The following is a 21,560-nucleotide window of genomic DNA, read 5'->3' as shown; positions in this document are numbered from 1 at the left end:
CCCAGCAAGGGACTCCCTATCACTGGGGCCTTCCCCGTCAACTGGCGTCCCCAACCGGTCATTCTCACCCTCCTGATCAGTCTCTCTACCACTCTCTAGGGATGAGGTCTGGGAGCCCTCCCATTGGGAACCCTCGCTACACTCAGGATCCTCTGGGTACCCCCTACGCACACTCCCTCCCTGGGTAAATGTCACAAACCTTTCAAAGAAATTCAGAGATCTCCTGAGGTCCCCTTCTACAGGCAGCCCTCTCTCTCTACAGAACCCCTCTAATTCCTCCTGCGTGTAAAACGGCAGGTCCTCTAAATCAAAGGTAAGCCCCATCTTGAAAAGGTACAAATAACTCAACTGTGACAACCACAATACCCAAGCGTGAGAACTGAAAACAGGAAAAATGACCAAAGAGAGAAAGTTAAGAGAAGCCAAACATGTGATGGTCTAAACGCAATCCTTGTAGTGAAATAATGAGTCACAATGGTATTGTGCAAGCGCAAGTCCTATCCTCACCGCTGACTTCCAATGTTAGAAATGGGGTTTCTGGTTGGCTAGGGTATGCACCTCAGCCAGGCAGAACTTACCCACTCTAGTCAGGGCAAGGGAGTTACACGTCCAAGATAACCCCTGCTCACCCCCTTGGTAGCTTGGCACGAGCAGTCAGGCTTAACCCGGAGGCAATGCGTAAAGCGTTTGCACAACACACACATACATGTGACGCAATATCCCCACCACAAAGGAACCACAACACCAGATTATATGAAAATACACTGTATTGTACACAACGTAATTATTAGACCAACATCACATAACAGTACTATCCTGCTACCTTAGCAGTTGTCAGAACGTTACACATTAGTTACTCTGCAAACTAGCAGTAGTCACACATAACACACAGGTTACTCAGTATTCTGCAACATAAGCAGTAGTCAGGAAACACGTAATTACATTAGAACACTTGTCATAAGGATATCATAAAACGCCCATAGTAGGAACATTAGAAAACCTATGGCAAGTGAGGGAAACATATTAGCAAGTCATGCCCATAAAAGGAACATGTGCACACATATGTAAAAGCATCAGGTAACAGGTAGGCAATATATCACAATTAGAAAAGTCTGTAACAAGAACTTCAATTATGATCCTATTGGTCCATTTAAAAGTACCTGGTAGATGGTAGAGGCACCTCCGGTGCCTAAGACAAAGAAGAAAGGGGCCCCCAGCGCTCCTCTGCGCAATGAGGGGGCCTCCTTAAAGTCCTGGGGAAGAGGGGGGGCGGCACGCACCCCCTCTGTACTGCTGACGGGCCCCTCTGGGGGTCCGCGATCACTGGGGGCCCCCCGGGCCTCCACCGGCCCTCCTGTGGGGGGCCAAGGTCACCCAAGACTTTAGGGAGGGGGGGGCGCCTCGCGCTCCCCCCTTACTGAAACACGGGCCCCTCCGGGGACCCGTTAACTCCTGGGGTCTCCCTGCCACTATGGGAGACCCCAAAAATCAAATACTCCTGGCCCGCGAGGGGGCCAAGAAGAGAGCCGGGGGCCAGGGCGAGCCTCCGGTGAGGCTGCCGCCCGGCCCAGAAGAGCAGGAGAGTCCTCCGGGACTCCTGCAAGGGAGGGAGAGGCGTCCTCCTCTCCCTCTGCCTCCGGGACTCCTGTAAGGGAGGGAGAGGCGTCCTCCTCTCCCTCTGATGACGTTGCGGCCCAAGGTGGGGCCTGTTGGTGCCCCGGGGGCGCTCTGAGAAGCGCGCGTCCCCCGGGAGCACGATAGGAGCGTGCCAGCTCCTTCCTTTGTTTCTAGTAGTGCCCCGGGGGCACTACAGACAGCGCGAACCTCGCGCTCGGACACAAATGCTCCGCCCGGGCTGCGGCGGTGATTCCATCCAAGTAAAGGCGCTGTGGAGAGCGCGAGAGCACATTGAGGCTCCCGGGCTGCGGCGGTGTTCTTGGGGGCTAGGAATAAAGCGCTTCCCAAAGCGCTAAAGCCACCTAAAACTCGGGCTGCGGTGGTGATCTTTCCCAGCTCTTTTCAAAAGATAGCACTTTTGCTAAGTGCTTCCGCAAAGCTGTGGAGATCGTGGCAGGGGCCAGGGGCCACAGCACCCTGCCCCTGGGAACGAAAATGCAAGGAAGAGGTACAGGGCTGGTGGGCCCAGCTACAGGCCAGCACAAGGGGTGCAGATGGTGGCAGTTCCTCCTAGTGACCATGCAGGTCACAGGTCAGCACAGCAGCAGCAGTCCATGGCGGTTTCCTGGTGAGTCCATTCATCAGCGTCCTGTGTCCAGTTTCAAGTTCCAAGAATGTTCAAATTGTGGGGAAAATTCCCCTGTACTTATAGTCAGTTCTTACAGTGTTTTACAGTGGTAGGGAGAGGAGGTTCCAGCCAGTTACAACTGGTTCTGGGAGTGCCCCCTCTCTCCTTTCAGCACAGGCTCCAAACATCAGTGGGGGGTTAACGACCCTATTGTGTGAGGCCAGGGCACAGCCTTTACAAATGTAGGTGTGCCCCGCCTCTCCCTTCTCTCAGCCCAGGAAGACTATTCAGTATGTAGATGCACCTCAGTGACACCTCCACCCTCCCTGTGTACAGGCTGTCTGAAAAGTATGCACAAAGCCCCAACTGTCACTCTGCCCAGACGTGGATTGGAGTCAAGCTGCAAAACACCAGAATCATAAGCACAGATAAATGCGCACTTTCTAGAAGTGGCATTTCTGTGATAGTAATGAAAAATACACCCACACCAGTAAGCAGTATTTATTATCACCATCACACCCATACCAAACACGCCTACGCTACCCCTCATAAATCAGACAATACCCTTTACACATAAGGCAGGGCATTTCTAATGCAATCCTATGAGAAGGCAGCACTCACAGCAGTGAGACACCAAGTTAGGCTGTTTGTCACTACCAGGACAGGCCATGCAATATGGCACATGTCCTGCCTTTCTACATACATGGCACCCTGCCCATAGGGCTAGCTAGGGCGTACTTTAGGGGTGACTTACATGTAGTAAAAGGGGAGTTCTGGGCCTGGCAAGTAAATTTAGATGCCAGGTCCCTGTGGCAGAAAACTGCGCACACAGGCCCTGCGCTAGCAGGCCTGAGACAGGTTTGAAAGTCTACTTCAGTGGGTGGCGCAAGCAGCGCTGCAGGCCCACTAGTAGTGTTTAATTTACAGGCCCTGGGTATAGAGATACCACTGTACAAGGGACTTATAGGTAAATTAAATATGCCAATTAGGTATAAGCCAAACATACCAACTTTAGATGGGAGAGCACCTGCACTTTAGCACTGGTCAGCAGTGAAAAAGTGCTCAGAGTCCTAGAGCCAACAGCGAGAGGTCAGAAAAACCAGGAGGAAGGAGGCAAAAAGACTAGGGATGACCATGCGTATGGCCAAAAGTCCAACAGTGATGATCTGGCCTTCCTTGACAGCTTCTGGGAAGATGCCTAGAGAGAAGGAGGCTTTGCAAATGGTTAACAGGGGTAGGACATTTTCCCCGTAGGGAGCTCTGATGAACGATGATGGTTAGACATCATCTTCATAAGAAGTGGCTTCGAGAAAATTGAGTTTGTCAGTGAGATCTGGGAGAGGTAAGGGCTTGCAAGGCGGACCAATGTGGAATTAGGTGGGAAGGGGGGTTGAAAGAGATGAAGTAGGCTTGGTGGTGTTGATTTGCTGCTGGATCATCTGTACTTTTTCACTGAAGAAGAGATTGATGGCATTGCACTTTTCTGTGGAGTGAGGAATAGGTGGGTCCAAAAGGGGGTTGATACTGTGCTTGATTGTTTTGAGCAGTGTTCTCCTTCGGTTGGTGGCTTTATTGATGGTGTTGATATACTACTTTGCTTTGACTGATGTGATGAGCTGTCTGCATCTTGAAGTGAGGGAATTGAATAGCAGAAAGTTGTCAGGAGTTATGTTTTTCTTCCATTTTCTTTCCCATCTGCAGGTGGGGCGTTTATTGTCAGCAAGGTCTTTAGAGTACCAGGATGCTGAAGACTGTGGCTTGCACTTGCTTATTGTAATTGGGCAGTGAATGATCGCATAGCTTTCCAAAAAAATTACTGATGTTGTTTAGAAGAGTGTTGATGTTGAATTTGAAGTAGGTAGGATGAGAGATGAGTTCAAGCATCAGTTTGCCTTTGAAGGATCTGAATGGTGGGCTTCTCTTTCGAGTTGACTTTGGTGTGTTAGCATGATGCTGAGCAGAGAGCTAGGGATGGAAGAGTAGTCAGTCCAGTCAACGCATATGGGTGATTTCCTTTGGATTTGTGGTGATGCTGAGAAGACAAGGTTGAGGATGTAGCCTATAGAGTGTGTTGGTTAGAGTGGGCTGGTTGTGACATGCAGTACCACATTGAGTGTATCAATGAGATTGAAGAGGGTGTCTCTTGTTCTTTTTTTTTTTAAGCTTGTGTTGAGGTTGATGTCACCCGAGAATGTGGTGTGGGCATGTTGGATGAAAAAGGTGGTAAAGAGAACTGAGAATTAATCAATGAAGTCCTTGTTCTGCCGGGGAGGCCTGTAGATGACATGTAAGGTGGCAGTCTGAGTTGAAGAGTGTGGGAAATGCCATGGTCAAGCAACAACCACAATCGAAGTCAGGGTGTCAGGCAAACCCCAAAATAACTTGTGCTTACTCTTTGATAGCTTAGCACAGAACAGTCAGGCTTACCTTGGAGGCAATGTGTAATGTATTTGTGCAACATTTCAAACAGTAAAACAGTGGAAACACCAAACAAAAAGATTCCACACCAGATTAGAAAAAAATAAATTATTTTAAAAATTAAATAAGATCACAGCAACAACAATCGAATAAGTAGAACTTGAGTTATGAATTTTCAAAGAGTATACTGTAAATAGCACTTAGAAGCAAGAAGTGCAAAATGGGGGTACCTGGTGATGCTGGACTGGGACAAAGTCGAAGGTTCAGGCTGACCACGATGGAGCGTGGGCCAGCTACAGGGACCCATTTAGGCCCGCTGAGCCAAAGTACCTTAAATCCTAGTTGTTGAGCATGTACGTGGATCCGAAACATAGATGCACCGGACAGCCGAGGCGTAGCGTCAGTTCTGAGATGCAGCGAGCCTGCAGTGTGAAGTCCTGTTGTTGAGGATCCCGTCGACCGGGCTTGCAATGCAAAGGCCTGTGTCAGGGATGTGTTGTGCAGCTGAGGCGATGTGTCAGTTCCTATGAGTGCTGAGGCTGCGATGCGGAGCTGTAGCAGCGTCTTCGAGGCTGCTGTTGACAAGGGATGCAAGGAGCTTGCTCAGGGAAAAGCAGCGAGCAGTAGTGGTTGCCAAGATGGTGGGTCCATCCTAAGGTGCAGAGAGTAGTGGCGATGCAAGTCTGTTTCATTGATTTAGATCCACGCAGTAGTGGTGATGAGCTAGTTCTGCTCTATGCAGCAGCAGTGATATGCCAGTTCTGCTCCCACAGCAGAGGATGTTTCGATTCTGCTGGAACAAACACCCTAAGCCCACTTCCAAGGGTCCAGGACTGGTGTGGCACCACTAGGCAAGGCAGACTCGCACATGGCAGTGACCACCGTCCAGGTGCCTTGATACTTCAGATGAGGAGGCCAGTCAGCTAGCCTTTGCAGTCACTCTGGGTTCAAGTGATGCAAGTCCTGTCCTTCTCACCCAGGCAGAGGAACAGCAGGCAGCAGGACAGCACAGCAAGGCAGGAGTCCTGCAAAGCAGCAGTCCAGCAGAGTGGCAGTCCTCCAGCAGCAGAGCAGTCCTTCCTGGCAGAGCATTCACAGGTCCAGAAGTGTACTAAAGTGGTGATGTCAGAGGTCCAGTACTTATACTCAGTTGGGGCTTTGAAGTCAGGGAGACATCAAAGACAGGCCTTTGAAGTGCACAGAGGTCCTGCCCTTCCTGCAGACTCACTACAGTGGGTTATGCACCATTTTGTGTGGGAACAGGACACAGCCTATCTAGGTTTAAGTGAGGCTGTGCCCAGCTTCTCCTGGGATGGTCTGTCAAGTTACACCTAAGCTCCCACTGTGTGTGATTGTCTAATGGGAATACACAAAGCCCAGCTGTCACCCACCCCAGACAAGTGATCAGCGATAGGCAGCAGGTACCAAATGGCTAAAGTAAGAAATTGCCAACTTTGTAAAAGTGGCATTTTCAGAATTGCAATTAAAAATCCAACTTCACCCAAAGTTGTGATTTTAAATTTTGATTCCAGAGACATCAAACTCGGAAGGTTTATCTCTTCTTTGTGAATTACACTTATAAGAGGTTATAAGGTAACCCCAATGTTATCATATGGGAGAGATTGCCTTGCTCTAGGGAAAAATGACTTTGGGAGTTTTCACTACCAGGACATGTAAAACCTCAAAGTACATGTCCTGCCTTTTAAAAACATTGCACCCTACTCTCTGGGCTGCACGGGGCCAACATTAGGGGAGACTTATATATCTAAAAGGAGAAGGTTTGGGCCTAGCAAAAGGGATATTTGCCAAGTCGAAATGTCAGTGTAAAGCTGCCCACACAGACTCTGCAGTAACAGGCCTGAGACACGGTTAAAGGGCTACTTCAGTGGCTGGCACAGTCAGTGCTGTAGGCCCACAAATAGCTGCTAATTTACAGGTCCTGGGCACATGTAGTGCACTTTATTAGTGGTTGAAATGGCCCTTTTTGCAGGGTTAACTTTTTGCCTTCTTCCTTATATTTGTTCTGATCTGTTTTTGCTGGTTTATTGGTTTTGCACACTTCACCACTGCTGATCAGTGCTAAAGTGCAAGTGCTCCCTATGTAAATTGTATTGGTGACTGGTGCATCCATGATTGGCATATTTGATTTACTGGTAGGTCCCTAGTAAAGTGCACCAGAGGTGCTCAGTACCTGTAAATCAAATGCTATTAGTGGGCTTGCAGCACTGGTTGGCCATCCACATGTGTAGCCCTGTGAACATGTCTCAGACTTGCCACTGCAGTGTCTGTGTGTTCTGTTTTAAACTGCCAATTCGACCTGGCAAGTGTACCCAATTACCAGGCCCAAACCTTCACTTTTACTACATGTAAGTCACCTCTAAGGTATGCCCTAGGTAGCCCCATGGGCAGGGTGCAGTGTATTTAGAAGGTAGGGCATGTACTGGTGTGTTTTTTACATGTCCTAACAGTGAAATACTGCCAAATTCGGTTTTCACTGTTGCAAGGCCTTTCTCTCTCAAAGGTTAACATGGGGGCTGTCTTAAAATAATGGTTAAGTGTAGTTTCCCTTTGGGAGCAGATTGAGGTGTGGAGTTTGGGGTCTCTGAACTCACAATTTAAAAGCACATCTTTTTGTAAGGTTGGTTTTTAAATTGTCTATTTGAAAATGCCACTTTTAGAAAGTGGGCATTTTCTTGCTTAACCATTCTGTGCCTCTGCCTGCTTGTGTATTCCACGTCTGGGTCAGACTGACAGTTGGCCTGTTGTGAATTCCCTACAGACAATGACACAAAGGGAGCTGGGGTATAGCCGGCATATCCTGATGGGTCATCTGGGTTAGAGTGGAAGGAGGAGTGGTCACTTACACCAGAAAGGACTGTGCCTGACCTCACAAAATGCAGTCTCTGATTCCCTGGTGTGTGTCTGGGACCAGGCCTGGGCAAGACAGGATCTTGTCAACAACAGAGAGTTTCTTTTGAAGTTTGCTTACTTCAAAGGCAGAAAGGGGTATACGTATTGGACCCAAAAACCCAGACTTTAAGATCACTTCTGGATCAAGAGGAACCACTGCCAAGGAGAAGAGCTGGAGGAGGAGTACTGCCCCTTTGCTGCGTGTGCTTTGCTGGGTTGGCATGCAGTTGATGCTTTTGCTTTAAAGAGTGCAAAGACTGGACTTTGCTGTATATCCTGCTTGTGAAGTTTCTCCTAGGGCTTAGAGTAGAGCTTACCTCCTGTTGGAAGTCTCAGGGATATCAAAGACTTTAGCTTCATCTGCCTACAGCACTGGGAACCATGAGTTTTGTGCTGCAACAGAAGAAAAATCACAGTGCCGCCGTCTACGATGCACTTGACTGCACCTTGACCTGACAACGCCACACAGAGCTGTGCCCCACGTCGCACCGCAACCCCTTGTCTCACCGACACCACCACCTGATGCCGTCACCGAGCCGCTGCTTGCACCATCACATGTGGGCTCCGCATCGCCTTGCTCACACCGCAATCTTGTCATCCCCGACACCGATGCTCCATGCTAACACCGGCGCCGCTGCCTGCACCATGGCTAGTGGACACCACTCACGAGGTGCATAAAGCATTGTCCCGCACCACAGTCCTGGTCCACCGACGCCTGCGCCATCTTCTCTAGTGTCGTCAACAGATGCCCTTGTCTGCAATGCGACACGTGGGCCTTCTGACGACAGCGCTTCAGCCACGATGATGCTCCTGCCTGCACAGTGCCCTGGAGACACTGCATGTCGCACTGCCCTGCTTCACATTGCAGCCCTGGTCTCACCGATGCCGCAGGATGCCATCACCGAGCAGCTGCCTGCACCGTGACCTGTGTGCACCACACGTCCCATTATCCTGCTTCGCACCGCAGCTCGACCTCATCCACGCCAGCACCCCTGACTACGTCATCAGCCTGGAGATCGATCTGCAATGTGTGTGACTTCAAAGGCCTCCCCACAGACCTCCGGAACTGACGCCTGCAACACCAGTGATCCCGCACTCTGGATCTCATTGCAAGGATCACGATGCCTTGTATTTCTAAGGTACTGTTTGTGGGTCATCCCGAGCTGGCCCGGGACGCCTTGGCCAGCCTGAACTGTTGGATTTGTTGTTCATGACGCCGTTATAGCTCCAGGTGGAGCTATCAACTTCAAGGAACTATATTTTTAAGTTAATTCTTGCAAAATTCATATTTTTATTACTGCATGTTGGATTGTTCTCGTTTTATACAGATAAATATTGACTATTTTACTAAAACTGGTGTGGTGACCTTTGTAGTGTTTTTACTGTATTAGTATGTGTGTGCAAATGCTTTATGCATTGCTTCTGAGATACGCCTGACTGCTCGTGCCAAGCTACCAAGGGGGTGACCAGCGGTTATCTGAGCTGGGTATCTCCCTTATCCTGACTATAGTGAGGGTCCCTACTTGGACCGGATGCAGACCGACTGCCAATTAGAGACCCCATTTCTAACAATTAGGGACTTATAAGCCATTTAAATAAGCTAACTGGGGATAAGCCAGTATTACCAAGCTTAGGGGAGAAAATTAGCACTAGTTAGCAGTGTTAAAGTGCACAAAGTCATAATACCAGCAGAAACAAGGTCAGAAAAATGGAGGAGGTAGCAAAAAGTTGGTGGGAAGACCACCCTAAGGCTGTTAGCTGTAACAGCATGTCACCAGTTCCATGGAGCTAAGCGTTACTTATTTGCCTAGGGTGCAGGGCCAGAAGACCTTATGGATGACAGCTTGGCCTCCTCCCTTCTTATGTACACAGTCACCATAATGAATGCTGTAGTCTGTGGGAAGAAGGATGTGAAGAGGTGGCCGTGAACTATGTTTCTGTGAAGAAGAGAGATTCAAGTTTGTGATAGGTGAGGAGGTCTATGATGACTGGTGCGTGGAATTCCGAAGAGCAGGTGTTAATGATCACGAGTTGGAATGTGTGTTCTTTAGTTTGAGAGAGTGTTTCATTTAGGAGAATGTGTTTGAGGTTTGGATGTATGTGCTGTGCATTTAGCATCTGAGTGTCTGGGTCATCTGCATCTGACTGTAAATGTGGAGATTGGCAGTTTAGGTGCTGAGTGATGCACAGGATTTGATCTTACCTCATACGTTTCAGCAGAGCAGGGGTTCTGGACCAAGGCCCTTCATTGCCTTAACAGGCCCAAACAGGTGATGCCCTGGTCTGACTTTGCCCTTTGCTGGGGATGCTCTGGCGATGAGACAAACTGAAAAGTTGATTGAAGTGGGGAGAAAGGAGGAAGCAATGTTACTTTCGGTGCAGATGGATAAAGGGAAATTCAGTGATGTCACTTCCTTTGCAGAAGTATGATGGAAAATGAAGTTCCCTAGCTTAGCTTGATCTTTTAAAGACAATTTTGGTGAGAAACCAGTGACGCCCCCCCCCTACTGCAGATGAATGATAAGAAATACAGTAGTGTCACTTCCTGTGCAGGTATATAATGGGGAATGGAGTAGTGTCACTTCCTGTGTAGATGGATGATGGGAAATGAAGTCCTTTTGCTTGCCTTTAGCTTTTAAAGACTGTTTTGGCAGGAAACCCGTCATGTCACTTCCTGTGAAGATGGGAAATGCAGTGATGTCACTTTCTTTGCAGACAGATGATGGGGAAAGTCCTCTGTTTTTTCTTTTACAGACTGTTTTGGCATAAAACTAATGATGACACTTCCTGTGCAGATGGATAATAAGAAAAATCAATAGATGATTGGAACTGTAATTAAATTCCTTTAAAGGCAAACCACTACAGTGGGCTTCTTTATTCTGGTGTTCTCTGTTATGTAATGGTTTTGCATGGCATCAACACAAAACTTTGTGATTCTTTGGAAAGGTTTTTCACAGTTAGTTTAAAGGGAAGGGACTCCACTTTTTAATGAGTTTTTTAATGATTTTCTTTGACCTGAGCTGGAACAGTGACAGCTTTTTGCAGTTTTCCAATTTTGAGTCAGACTATCATGCCTTCCTAAGATGTGGATCATTGGACCACCATCCCAGAGAAGGTTCTGTTTCTCGGAAGTGTGTCTGAGTTTTCTGATTGTAGCTTTGTGGGGTATTATGATCAGGGCCACTAGAATTATGCAGTCCCTGTGGCCTCAGCTTTTTCACATAATTAAGAATTTGCTGCATTTGCCACATTATCTATAATTTGCGGTATAACCTGCAGGTTTTACCAAAAACAATTATATCCAGCTCAAACGGATCAAACGTTACTAAAAAAGTGGCAATATTTTTTCATGCAATGGAAGACCCTTGGCAAAGGTTAACTGGTCATCTTTCAGTTGCTTAGCTAGGTATTTGGTTGTTAAACTGATACTAATGAGGTGTAATCTTTGCTCATACATTATTGCCATGTGTAAAAATTACAAAATAATGATAATAATACCGGACTTATGTCTACTCTCCCATTTGCTATAAAGCCCCTTCAAATATTCATCAATATCCAGGTCCAAGAAGCACTGGAAATCACTGGGCCATGGACATTTATGACAGCCTTGGCCACGTGATGTGTCAGATATTTTGTAGAATCTAACGAGTGTTGTGGATACGGTTGCTGCAGGCATATAACTACAGTTCAAAGTCCTTGCTATGGACCCACAGCTGACCTACCAAGAAGCAGCATTAAGTTTAGGGAACATTGCAGCACATATGCATGTTGTTCTGTGTACCATTGTTTGATGTATGTCCTTTTTTTTCTTTTTTTTAACTGACATTAAAAACAATAAACAAAGAGTGTTAGACTGGAGTGGACCAATGGCTTGCTTGAAAGCTTTTAGCAAATGCTGTCACAGAGTGAAACACAACACTGGTTGACTGCTATTGAGGCCCAAAGCTAGTAATGCGTTTGATCCCATATTTCAAAGGATGATATTACACCAACCAACATTTGTCTAAATGAAATAGGGTCTTTTCAGTTTTCTAGTGTGAAGAGGATGTGCTTGCGTCTCGGCCTACAGGATACCCACTACACAGTGATTGTTAATATGCATCAATTCAGATGACCTGCAGGAATTAATTTAAAGAAAACCACAGCACGGAGCAAAACAGATTTACCACTTTGAAGGATGTCCTGTTCTGGCCTTTGCCAGGCAAAACTCATGCACGTATTATGTCAGCCATTTTAAGTTGTATAACCTTAATGACGGAAGCCATTTTAAGTTACATAAACTTAATAATGGCAGCTATTGCCTTCTTCTGGGACTCTCCCCTGCCTCCTGCGCAGCTCAGGCCATGCCAGGGCTCCTAATGACCTCTTTCTGCGCAATAATGCCTTAAGTTCCCCAGTGGTGTTGAACCCGAGGATAATCATAGGCTATGTCTTCAGGCGGACACCATAAGTGAAATCTTCAAGGACTTAAATGTTTTTTTCTTCTGAGCTCATGGAAGCTCGTTTTCTTTTCTCTGAGAGGCAAACGGCTCACAAGAGAAATCACCCTCATCCAACACCAGGTTACCTGCACAAAGACAAATCTTACTTCTGAAAGTCTTCTCAACCATAGGATAATAATATACAATGTAAAAAATACATTGTGTTACAATAGAGATGCTCAGACCGCGCTACCCGACCAAAAAGTGGTTTCTTTTGTGCTGATGAACAAATCCCAAAACAGAACAGAAACACATAGTTGTAAAGCTACATTAAAAAAAGTTGTGAACCGAAGCAATATTAACCCTCTGTTTACAAAAAAGCCAAAATAAATAAGTGAGAAAGAAGACAAAATCCTTTTTAAAATTAAGCGATTTTATTTTTATACTTGGCGACTAACCATTGCATTGTATGTTGAATTCCAGATAGAACAAATGTGCAGTCATAATGGAAAATTGGAGAAGACTAATAACACTATTAATCTGCAGACAAGTAGTAGATGTACGTGCAGAAAAAACTGCAATTCCCCAAAAAAGGGTGAGAGGAAATCTGAAAGAAAGTACAGACAATATTAGAAAAAAATAACTTCGAAGAAACAAACAAGAAAATCTTTTTTTTTATAAAAAGAAGTAAACTGGCAACCCTAAGTCGGACAAGAGGCTGCCCTAGGGGACTTGCCCCACATTTCCAGCATGTGTGCACACAACGACTGACATCCACATCTAAGGGAATGATTGACCTCTAGCGCCTATTATATCCAACAATATGTATCCCTGTCTCTGGTACCATGCAGTTGACTGTATACCTGCATGTAGTTTTTAATGTTCCAACTTCATGGCGCTAAGAAGAGGTTTTGTGTTTAAAGGCTTGTGATTTATTGCTGGAGGGAGGCAGCGGCTTCGGAAGGGGAGATTCAGTTGGGATTCATTTTTTGTTGCTTACTTTCACTGTTTTCTAAAACTGCCAATGAAGATGAACTAAAAATAACACACGTAAACTGGCAGAAAAAATATCTGAGAAGAGGAAGCATACCTGAATGTATCTGAACTGAAACAGAAAGTAAATGAGTTGTTAAACCAACATTGGTGAAGCCACTAAGTCGCATAGGCAAAAAGAAAAATGCCTTTTTCCCCATCCTGACCAACATTGGCAAAAAAAAAACCTAAATAGGCTGACCTCAGAGTGATGGCATAGGCATGTGCATGCATCACTAAGCATGTGTCAAAGCACTGTTAAACCATTTTAAGGTCGAGCGGGCAAGCGCTTTGACCTGTTGTTAGAATTGTGTGCTGTCATCCACGCCCACCTCACGCCCATCACTTACACTTGTTCTTGGGCTTGCCCTTCAAAAATCCTTTGTTATCATTGGTAAATGCTTTACGTTTGTTCCTCCTTGGGGAGGTTTTGTTACCGCCTTGCAGACTGACTCTGTTACATGGATAATTGCACGATTGCCAATATGTTTCACTGAGAGCAAACTTCTTTTCATTTTTTGTCTCTCTTCCGCTCTCATGCTTATGGTGGCTATGGCGATTTGAATCGGCTGTCTTTTGTCAACTAACGTTTTACTGTTCATTTTCAATTTATGTGGCAAGAAAAGTCCAGTTAGGAATTTACAACACCGATAGCTCTAACTGTTTTTTTTAAAGACACACTAAACTGCATTCATGAGTAAGGAGTGTCCATGTAGCAAATAGCAGCTGCTGAGCCATTGACAAGGAAAAAAAAGAACAACATGAAAAAGTATACACAGGCTGTAATATTAAATATAAACATCGTGATTAAAATGCAACAACTGGTTTAGAAACTCGAAATCTATCTTATAATTCTTCTTGCTGGTCATCATTGTGAAAAGCGAAATTTGGATACATGTCCACATAAAAGCTGCACATCGTCTTTGGACTCACTGATCTCTAACATTGTACAGAGCCCAGGACTTCTAGAAACACAATCTTTACACTGCATGCTATCACAGAATGGAGCTTTTTGTTATCTCATTGGCATTTATTTAGGGCTAATTGGCAACTGATAAGCTTTCGGATGTTCCATCCATATACTAACTGTGTTATCATTACAATCAGAATTATTGCTGTTAGCCTGGCAATAACATGTACAAATAAAAAGAGAATGGCATTCAGTTATAAACTGCAGCCATTTCAAAGTTCCGCTTACATAACAAGTTTAACATAATGTTCTTTAAACCTGATGGGGTTCACTGACGGTAATGTGGGTAACCAAGCAAGGCAGCACAAAATCCTATGAGTTGCTGCTTGACAGTATCTACCACAGCATTTCAATTAAATAAGACACCCTAAAGCTTTTCTGTTTCTCTTGCGTCCTCCAGCAACTGTCTTTACAAGCACAATCTGGCCTCATGCAAAACAAAAACTTCTATTCACTATAGGATTCCAAATCATTTTATAGAACCAAACATGAAGATATTACCCATTTTCCTCATTACAAAACAAAAAATGAAATAGAAGCCAGTGAATCATCAATTTACTTAGATAAGAGATAACAAAAGTAAAAAGAAATATTGAATGAAAATAATTGAATATCTAGTAGTAAATCACATAGTCATGGCTCCACTCTAGACTCCATTTCACTCTTTTTCCCCATCTTCATCTTCTACTATCCTATTTCAACTTAACAGTTTATTTTTCTGAACACCATTTCACGAGCAGTGCACTAACCTAATATTTCATTTTTTTGTCATTACCTAAGCAGTGACATAACAAAGACCCCCACAGCTGTGGGAAGTCCCTGAGCTCCAGTGGGACCCCCTCAGCACAGAACCCTAGCCTCAGAGCTCATGTGTGAGTTTGGGGGGGGCTCCATGTACTTTGCATGGGGGCCCCCTAATGTTTTGTTACACCATTGTACCTACGATCACAGAATTGACATAAACTTAACATATTCTCTTGGGATCAAAAAATTTAGACTACCCCTACCTCACAGAAGTACACACATTAATACACAAGCACTCCTCTACTTTAAATTTATGCATATCCTTTCCCGGTCTGTATTAAGTTCTGTCCTCCTATAGAAGTGATTTTGCTTCTACTATTTTCAGAGCAATTTCTAGATCACACGTTTTCTCTTCAATCTTTTTCATCCTCCAGTTGTCGGCCTCCTTCCCCTTAGTAGAGGAAATGGTGGATCATTTGTTGTAGACTGCTTAATAGTTCTACAGCCCTCTGCATCTTTAGCAACATTTCTTAACACTCTAAATTGCTCTTTGTTGCCAGCTGAAGACAATCACACCCAGCACTGTGTTTAATCTCTCAATTAATCTGATTTCTTTGGAATGGTGACAGATCAGCTTTGTGATGCTAAATATTATGAAACATGAAAAATAATGGCCTAATAGTATCCTCTCTAACCATCTAAGACCCGTCACTCAACATGTAATTTTCAGTCTTCCTCACATACCTTTCTAAGGCTCGATCTATGAATGGCCACCAGCAATCTGCCCAGGCATTTCCTTTCCTGGCTGACATGCCTATATGACCTCTGGGAAACAAATTGGTTGTTCTGTTGCTAATGGAAAATGGCACCACTAGTTTATCTCCTCTATAAACTATCCCACGCAATATAGATAATTCTGATCATACTAACATGATTTTTTATGGTCATCTTTCGTATATACCTTCATATACACATCTTTCATATACTCCTTCCACTACATTTTCTTTGATTTTCTTCAATTCTTTATCGTTCACACAGTTTTTCCATTCCCCTTCAATTATAGCACCTCCTAATGAGGCTTCCCATTGGCCATAACCCAAACATTTTTCTTGCACTGTACTCCAGAGTCTAGAAGCAATTGAGACAACCAGCCGCAATGTTTCTAACACTTGGCACATATCCAATCTGGAAGGAATATTCCTGAAGTCTAAATAACCACTTTGCAACCTTGGTGTGGCTCGGCTGTCGCCTTTAGTTGTAAAAAGTTACACTAACGGTTTATGGTCTGTTCTTAATTCAAATCTCACTCCCCATAAATATGTTCTGAAATATTGAATGCCCCACCAACAAGCAAGTGCTTATTTCTCGATGACCGAATAACATTCCTGTGACCATGCATATCTAGCTCTCTTTTTCTATACTTTTCCCAAATCCTTAGTTGTGTCAACAAAATGGTGAATACATTTAGCATAATATTCTGCTAAAGCTGGAAAAGACTTAGGGGGGTCATTCTGACCCCGGCGGGCGGCGGGACCGCCCGCCTGGAGGGAACCGCCGAATGACCGCACCACGGTCAAAAGACCGCGGCGGCCATTCTGGCTTTCCCGCTGGGCTGGCGGGCAACCGCCAGAAGGCCGCCCGCCGGCCCAGCGGGAATCCCCCCTCAACAATGGAGCCGGCGGAGTTGCAGGGGTGCGACGGGTGCAATGGCACCCGTCGCGATTTTCAGTGTCTGCTTTGCAGACACTGAAAATCATTATGGGTCCCTGTTAGGGGGCCCCTGCACTGCCCATGCCAGTGGCATGGGCAGTGCAGGGGCCCCCAGGGGCCCCACAACACCCTTTCCCGCCATCCTGTTCCTGGCGGTAAAAACCGCCAGGAACAGGATGGCGGGAAGGGGGTCGGAATCCCCATGGCGGCGCTGCAAGCAGCGCCGCCATGGAGGATTCCCTGGGCCAGGGGTAAACCAGCAGGAAACCGCCGGTTGCCCTTTTCTGACCGTGGCTTTACCGCCGCGGTCAGAATGGCCCAGGAAGCACCGCCAGCCTGATGGCGGTGCTTCCGCGGTCCCCGGCCCTGGCGGTCATGGACCGCCAGGGTCGGAATGACCCCCTTAAACTGTTAGTTGTTTGAGGGACTGGGTGGATCCTTATTTGCCTGCAGCAGTTTCACTGATAACATAATCTAGGCATTCTACCTACTCAGCAGCAAACTTGCACTTTTCCACTCTTATAGTCAAACCTGAAACTTTATGTCTGTCCAGAATCTGTTTCCATTTGGCATCATGATCCAACATGTTCTTTCCACAAACCAATATATCATCTTGAAAAAAAACTGCTGCACAAGTTCCAACTAATATTTTACTCACCACTGATTGAAACACTTAAGATGTCAAAACCCAAACCAAATGGCATTCTCTAGCATCTAAATGCCCCTTCCAGAGTTACAAAAGCGTTCTCTAATTCCAGCATACTCAACATCTCATTTTTATTTGGGAGGGGATGGTAGTCCATCCAGATACAGTCATTCAAATCTCGCAGATCTACACTTAAGTATAATTTTGCCTCCCTCTTTTCTGCCCAGTACAACTAGGATCAATCTCTGAACTAGCCTCAGCACAGGATCTCCAACAGAGCAACTGTCTTTTTACAAGCAGAATCCAACCTAAGACAAAACAAAACATTCTTCTCCCACTAGTATTCCAAATTATTTAAAGGAATATTAAGATATAACAAACTATTTATAGAAGGCATCCCCAAGAGACTAATGGCACTCCTGTCACAACTGCTACAACTGTGCAGAGAGTTTGCACCAGTAGCATACACAGTCACAGCACTCTACAGAACAGTGATGTTCGCAAATCCAGAAGAAGACAATCGCAATTCAGTGTGGTACAGACATTTCCACATATATTTTTAAGACACCATTTGGTTGTCAACACTGACCACAAACTGCTTGTTCCACTGCTCAATTGGTGTTAAGATGGGTCCTCCACCTGCTGGACTACTCTTTTACTCTGGAGTATAAACCAGGATTTCACAACCCAGCCAAGAACCTCTCATGACATCCAAGGTCAGTAACACCTGAGGCAGAGTATGTTACAAATGACACCAAGGTGTATGTTTGGTTAGTGGTAGAAAGATCTCAACCATTGCCATTACCCTATAAAATAAATAGTGTGAGCTACAGCCTTTAAATGACTATTGAAGCAACATTCACCAGAAGTTGGTCACAACTTAAGAGACCTCTAAACCAATGAACTCCAGAGGCAAGGTTAATATTGAAATCCCTCCACCACGTATGGCAATCTCTGAAGGAACACCAACTAGTGATATCCGAAAGCCTTGCTAAGTGCATCATCCAGCTAGCTCATACAGGGCACCAAGGGACTGTGAAGATCTAGAGTCAACTGCAACAGAAAAAGATGAACTGTTGGAGCAGATGGTATAGGAGTGTCATCTGTGCCAGACACCTTAAAACCCTTACCCTCCACCAACAATGAGCACCAGGGCACTAGATACCGAGCCATAGATAAGGACAAGTGTGGACTTTGGAAGCCTTCCCAATGGATGCTACATGCTGTTCATCATGGACAATTTCTCAACATTGTGATCGTCAAACCACCTTGCCTGAAGAAGTGATTCTAAAACTAGAGAAAATATTGTCTGTGCAGAGTCTTCTTAAATAAATCCAAACAGACAATGGACCCCCTACTTCCAAAGTCAGCAGGTGGCACTACCTAGATTCCATAGGGGTCACATTCATCAGGATAACCCCTAGTAGCCACAAGCCAATGGAGAAGTGGAGTGGTTCATGTGCACCATAACCAAAGTAGCCTGCACTGCCAGAATTAGTTACTTGCACCTTTTGTGGGCCATTCACTTGTTTCTGTAGGAGTACTACCTAACTCCCATATGATTATAGGGTAACCCCTGAGTCAAGCATGCATAGGGAGAAACCTATGAGAGGCAATAATGGACCATCTTAGATGGACCACCGGAACGCTGGACAGGGACCATGTAACCACATGGAGATGAAAGAAAATAATTACACAAGCCTTAAGTGACTGGCTTGAAGCCACCCTCTGTGAGTGGGTGACCTGGTACTGATTAGAGGCCGGCATATAGGAAGCAAATTCAGACTGCCTTCTGAGCCCCTTGAGACTGCCTTTTGAGCCCCTACCATGGCGAGAGACTCAAGTAATAGGTACTATGGTAACTGCAAGGGAGGGGGGAGGAAGTGACAAGGAACTCATCATTCTTCTAATGCCGTGCAAGCCTACCTCTCGAATCAGAAAGAGAGGGAGAGGAGCGGGATGTTAGCCTGACAAGGACCTTGGAAGGGCTGCACCTGCCTGTAAAAATATTGCAACATTATCGATGTCTGGAAAAACAGAAGCTAAAAAAAAACAGAATGGGGAATAGGAGCGTCTAGAGTTGGTCAACAGCTGTAAGCAACCTCTCCCCAAACATTTGAGGCAAGGGGCAAACACCCCAGCTGCCATCTTTGCACCAATACAGCACGATCTCAGAAATATCAAGACTAAGTATAAGGCACAGACTGTCAAGTGTTAGTTAAGAGGGCTATTTTTGTTTATTATTACACCCCTGTTAGTAGGCATGGTAAGAGGTTCATGTTTTGTGTTAAGAGAGAAATGTAGTATTTGCATGTGCACCACATATATAAGGTGGCCACAAAGAGATGCTGTGAAATGGAACCACCTCCTTTCTCTTATGAGGACCATGATTGACATCAGCATAATTAATAAAAGTGGCCCACCCAGGGTCTTATGGGTAATTACCCATAAAAAGTGTGTGTGCCTGGATCACCTTCCAGTAGGCTGTTCAGGTTCAGTTGAGGATACCCTCCCGATCCGACAGGTATTTGGCAGTAATCTTGATGAGACTCTACTCTTGATTTCCCTGGCTTATGTTCTCCATTGCTCTCATGTCCTTCAGGAAAAGTGCCTTGCCATGCACAGTTCAAAATGAGAAAAAAGAACTACGCAGGACATAGGAGTGGAGTTTGTGCTGAGCTGTTGAACTCATCTCCAGGAGCAATGTCAAGTGCAGAGCTTTATCATTTCGAGAAGGATCAGAGCCCCTGGTGAACTGTACGAAAGGGGACTAGGTACCTTCAGCACTCACTCACTGCCTTTACTACATGTTTTTGCGTCAGCACATGTGCTGCACACGATTCACTTTATTGAAGAAACAGGTAGACAACACCATTCTCCGTCTGTGCGATCATGATGTGTCCCGGGTCTCTGATCAGGCAAACAAATAGCGGGCTCATTCTGTGGAGGGAGGGTGTACTCCTTTGCCATCCATGTAGACATAGCACTGCTCAGTGGCTAGTAAAGAGTTAAAGGTTCACACCTGTCTTTTAAATGCAGAATTGATTATCTGTTTCCATAGTCCATAAATTCTTTGTCTGGCCTGTCGGTTCTCTGTTTGACTGTCTGAAACACCTTCACCAGAAGGTCACACGAGTGTCTTTGGCACATTAAGGAATGCAATAAATAATTAAATCAATTGGAGTGATTGTTTGTTTTCTAAAGATTAAGGCTTCAGTGGGTTTTATGACTCTTGCATGCGAGCTTTCTAGTCCCTAGTTATTGACCTTTGATCACAGTTGTAAATAGTCAGGGTAATGTCCTCTTAAGCCAGGCACAATAATTAAATACTGTCAAATGCCCAAGCCTTCCTTCATTGCAAGAGAAGGGGGTTCTGGCTTGCCAGTGTCTCTACAGTTATGGAGCACCATATACTGCAGACAAAAAAGGCTTTGAAAAAAGATCACTTACATTTGTACTTAACAACAGCGCCTTCTCATTCACAACTATTAATTTAGCTGTGGCTTACATTGGAGTCCCCTGTGAACAGCACAGGATTCAAAAGTTTGTTGTTCACTAACTTGACAAACTTGTTTCTGCAGCTTACAAGTCAGAACATAAAAAGAGTTTTGAATCTATGGAATGGTTGACTATAATATGCTAACCCCCCGCTCTCCCCAGGGCCCCAGTGACTCTATGAGGCAGAGGAATGACAGGTAAGTGTTCAGTGACTCCTCCGAATACCCACTTTTGTATCAGGTCTCTACATACCCGACGGAGATGGAGGAATAAAGTTGAGAGTTTGGCACTGCCACCCCCACTTCATCCTTCCTGCTATGAATCTGTGCAGACCTTTGCAGGAAAGAGGCTTCACAGCAAGCTAGTAGAGGCTCCTTTAGAGCCACCGTCAGCCAAGCTCTCCCACTGAGAGGAGACATCCTGACCCTCGGAGGGCAAAAGCAAGAATGGTTCATACGTACGTGGGGGATGCGGGGAGAGGTCATTAAGCATGACTATCTCTTTTACGGGTGTGGAGCTACTGAGGGGGGCAAGGGGAGTGGCAGAATGCCAGTTCATCTGTTTTTGTTAAGTGTACGGTGAAGGGGGCGCACTGGATAAGAAGGCTGCTTGGTCCTTTTTTGAGGGGACACACCGATATGGCTTATGTAGGTAGTGGAAAAGTCTTGCAGAATAGCTGGAGGGTCGAAGCCAGCCTTACAGACAATATGTGTATAGTAAGGCGTTAAGTGTGCAGACCCTTCTCTGTTATTGCACCTGTAAGAGTGGTCTAAGTATTTTTTGTTTGTCCTGCTGTATTTCCCATTGTCCCACTCACATACAATTATATCCCCCCCATTTTGTAGTTGGATCTTAGTACTAAATGAGCCAGAGGTTTATATAGGGGCAGGCAGAACTCGCTGAGTTTTACCACCTTGAATTCTGCAGAGTTACATAAAAGGTCTGCGAGATTCTGTGGAGTTATGC

General features: G+C 45.5%; 1 protein-coding gene across 1 annotated transcript in view; it reads right to left on the bottom strand.

Annotated features, from left to right (window-relative positions):
• XKR4 (XK related 4) overlaps positions 1–21,560 on the bottom strand; it is a 798,732-nt gene that overhangs the window by 17,098 nt on the left and 760,074 nt on the right.

The sequence above is a fragment of the Pleurodeles waltl genome, chromosome 2_2 (genome assembly GCF_031143425.1).
Source record: "Pleurodeles waltl isolate 20211129_DDA chromosome 2_2, aPleWal1.hap1.20221129, whole genome shotgun sequence".
NCBI classification, from domain to species: domain Eukaryota; kingdom Metazoa; phylum Chordata; class Amphibia; order Caudata; family Salamandridae; genus Pleurodeles; species Pleurodeles waltl.
Note: the sequence above shows the minus strand (reverse complement) of the source record. Positions and strands in the feature narration are given on the sequence as shown.